This window comes from Rhineura floridana, chromosome 22 (assembly GCF_030035675.1).
Source record: "Rhineura floridana isolate rRhiFlo1 chromosome 22, rRhiFlo1.hap2, whole genome shotgun sequence".
Taxonomy (NCBI): Eukaryota; Metazoa; Chordata; class Lepidosauria; order Squamata; family Rhineuridae; genus Rhineura; species Rhineura floridana.
Window position 1 is genome coordinate 16054431 of NC_084501.1, and position 3770 is coordinate 16058200.

At 46.4% G+C, this 3770-nt stretch overlaps 1 long non-coding RNA gene across 1 annotated transcript; it reads right to left on the bottom strand.

Moving 5' to 3' along the window:
• Positions 1-1024: 1024 nt before the first annotated feature.
• LOC133374933 (uncharacterized) lies at positions 1025-3303 on the bottom strand. The gene is made up of 2 exons (XR_009760023.1): positions 3212-3303; positions 1025-1591 (listed from the first exon to the last, which is right to left on the bottom strand). It is a non-coding gene; the product is annotated as an uncharacterized LOC133374933 (long non-coding RNA).
• Positions 3304-3770: the final 467 nt, after the last annotated feature.

Sequence of the window (3770 nt, forward strand, 5' to 3'; positions counted from 1 at the left end):
CAAAACTGGAATTAGTTTGCTGTGCCTGTCATTGGCTGTGGCCACCTACTGCTGGGGCTTCCTGTCTTCTGCCCTACCAGTCTCAATGGGCATTAATGACCAATGGGTGCTGGATTAGATGGACACACATATCCAAGGAGGATCGACCTTTATTTGGCCCTTTTACGAGTGTTCCAGAAATCTGAGGCATGGATAGTCATGAGAACGGCCTTTCCAGCACTGGTTCCCTGACTGCCCCCTACTTCAATGTCTTTTGGGCAATACCACATGGGAGACTTGGCTTCCAATCCTCACTCAGCCATGAAGCTCCCTGGGTGGCCTTGGGTCACTCACTGTCTCTCAGCCTAACCTACCCCACAAGATTGTTGTGAGGATAAAATGGGGAGGGAGCCATGAAGAGCACCTTGATTGCCACCAGGCATCTTGCTCCCTATTCCATCTTCCCGAGGGACTTGCCCTAGAAATTGTAGCCTCCACACCTGTCCTACACCCCTGTATGTGCACGTGTGTCTTTGGCTTTTTGAAGCCACCTTCTGGTCCTCCCTGCCCTGCTATACATGACTGAGGCTTAGTCTGCAACACAAAGCCCATAGAGATGGACAACTAATCTGTCTTTCCAAGCTGTGTTGAACACAACCTGCCCATCTCCTCTTATGCTATGCCTGCTTGCTTCTTTGTCAGTTTGTTGTGTGTATTAGCGGGTTAGTTTAGTGGTTAAAATTAATTTGCTAATTCTCTCAAACCAAGGAAATGCACATTGTTACTGAGCTAATGTTAATCGATATGTAATATGTCTGAGCTCTTCCCCGCTGAAGTGTTCATTTTGTATCTTTTGATTCTGTGGATGCCCTCCATAAACATTCCCACTTTTAAGGCCCATGTGAGTATGAGTGATTGCATAAATCCGACTTGTGGAAAAATTCACAAGATTCTTGGAACGGGCATTGATAAAACACATATCTACCGAGGAGGCTTGCTAACAGGATAAGGAGATCGCAGAGGGAAGGAAACAGAAACAAAAATGTTCTATGACATGCTGAACACTTTAATGAGAAAACAAAGGGAGACAGAGGTTTAGAGTGCATCACAGATGGCTCAATTACAAGGCGACGAGAGTGACTTCAGAAAAGGTGCCTGTTCCAAAAAAGAAGCACGCACGCAAACATCAGGAAGCCAAAACAATAAAGTTAAAGCAGCACATGAATTAACAGACATGCTGAGCCCTCACAAATCCCATTGGTTGTGCAGTGGGGTCTGTGGAGCGCTCAGCACTTCCGAATGTTGTGTCGAGGGTCAGAATCGTTTGTCTTCTTTCCTGGATGTTCTGTCAAAGTTGTGCCTGTGGTTAACATGGCTGGCAACCAGCTTAGGGATACGAGCGGCGGCGGCAACAAACTGGGATATAGCAGTAGCCACACCCTCGGATATTGAAGGGGCCCCACCACCTTAGTACATAACCACGGGGATATCGCAAGCCAGGGAGTTGATAGAAGGAGTCAAAGGTGGAGAGGCTCTCATCTTCTGGATGATGCAACTCGTCCAACGGGAGGCTGTCCATCACCTGAGCCATTTTAGAGCAGGAAAGGTAGGTCTGAAATGAGATTTTGGTAGAGCAGAGCTTGGAAAAGTTACTTTTTTAAACTACAATTCACATCAGCCCCAGCCAGCATGGCCACTGGATTGGGCTGATGGGCGTTGTAGTTCAAAAAAGTAACTTTTCCAAGCTCTGGGGTACAGCAAGATGATCATCTACAAATATTGGATTAGAACCGAGATGAGGAACCTCAGGACTGGGGGCCACATGCAGCCCTCCAAGCCTCTCCATCTGGCCCTCAGAACTCAAAACCCTTACTACCCACACCCCTCACCCGCCCTACTTCATATCCCAAATATCCATGTGTTGCTCTATCTGCTTTTGTCTCTGGCTTACACACCCCTGGCATGTGGCCCCTGGAAGGTTGGCCAGAAAAGAAGGTATGTATCTCCATCAGAGAGAGGGTGGAGAGAGAGAAAACTGGTTCAAAGCCCTTCATCCTAAGAGTGCTAGAGTCAGGTGAAGGAAACCAACTATTGTGCTTCTCCTTGTGCAGATATTTCATGCGGGCAGAACCGCCAGCTTAGGGCATGAAAAGAGTCTGTGGGATCAGACCAATGTGTCTCGTAGTCCTGGAGCCCATTCTCATAGTGGGCAAACAGATGCCCCGATGGAAAGCCCAAAAGCAGGAGATGAGCACGACAGTTCTCTCCCTACTTCTGATACCCAGCAAGATGCATTCACTGGCATATGCTAGACATATAGCCACCATGGCTAGAAGCCATGGCATTGTTGCATAAACCTGGAATAAATCTGAATTTTGGTAACATTCCATAAAAAACATGAGTGCCCCTGAATTTAATGGTGATTGTCTTCTCAAAGTTCATTGCTTTCCTTATTCTATATCTCCTCCAACAGATACCCACTGAGGAAGGGGCCATAGCGCACTGGTGGAGCATTTGCTTTGCATGCAGAAGGTCCCAGGTTCAGTTACCAGCATCTCTGAGTACGGCTGGGGAGATTCCCTGCCTGAAACCGGGACAGCTGCTGCCAGCCAATGTTGGCAATATTGAGCCAACTGGCAGAAAGGACTGACTTGCTAAAGGTAGTGTTCTGTGTTCCCATTAAATCACCCCTCTGTTCAGAATCATGAGGACTGGGGTCTTTCAGGGAAAGGACTATAGTTTAGGGATAGAGCATGTATGTTGTATGCAGAAGATTCCAGGTTCAACCCCAAGCATTTCCACACAAGGCTGGGAAAGACTCCCTGTCTGAAACTCTGGAGAGATGCTGACAGTCAGTGTAGACAATACTGAGCTAGATGGACTATCAATCTGACTCGGTACAATACAGCTTCCTATGTTCCTAAAGGAGCCTCCAAATTTCCCTCTTTAAGAAGTGTTTGGAGTCCCAAGAGATATTTAGCTATACCTATTGCTCAGACACTTTCCTCAGCAGGACTAGAACCCAAACCATGCAGAACATGCAGCATCAGTAAGATGCATCTGAACCCCACGCCAGAGCTTGCCTGAAATACTCATTTGGACATCCTTCCAGAATTGTGTCCAAGGAGGAATTTGCAAACGTCATTTTAGGTCAAATTCAGTAGGAAAAATCCATTTTAGAGAAAAGAGATATTTCAGCCATCATGAATCCCACAAAGGGCAAAGAAATTACCTGCTTTCCTAGTGGATCTGATGAGTGAGTATTGGATGCTTGTGGAGTAACCGACTGTGGGAGAGCCGTTTTTATACGGTCCGTTGGTGTGTCTAGAGGAAGTAAGTCCTGCTTAGTGCCAGAAACTAAATAGTCAGGTCTTTATTTTTCTGATTTTAATTAAAAGTCTCTAATTATTTGTTTCCTTCCTTGTCTCACATGATGTTTTTCACCCAGCCTTCACTTCACATGGGAAGCAAGGAAACACCTGAGGCTGTGTGGGAGGGAAAATTAAGGCTATGAAGCCTAAAATGCCATGTCCACTTTCCTGCAAGTACCATGGAACTCAATGGGACTTACATTTCAGTAGACATTGCAGGATTGTGCTGGAAGTTCATTTTAGAATATATTGAAGAAGAAACGACTTTGGAGTAACCCTGACCATTTTTTGAGGAGAACTCTTCTCCGTCACCTCCCCATGACCCAGATGCTGGTGGGATGCCAGATTGCCATTACCCCCATCATATGCCACTCTCTGGGAGGTCATTTTGGGGTTCCCTGGGCTTTGGGCCCTAGACAT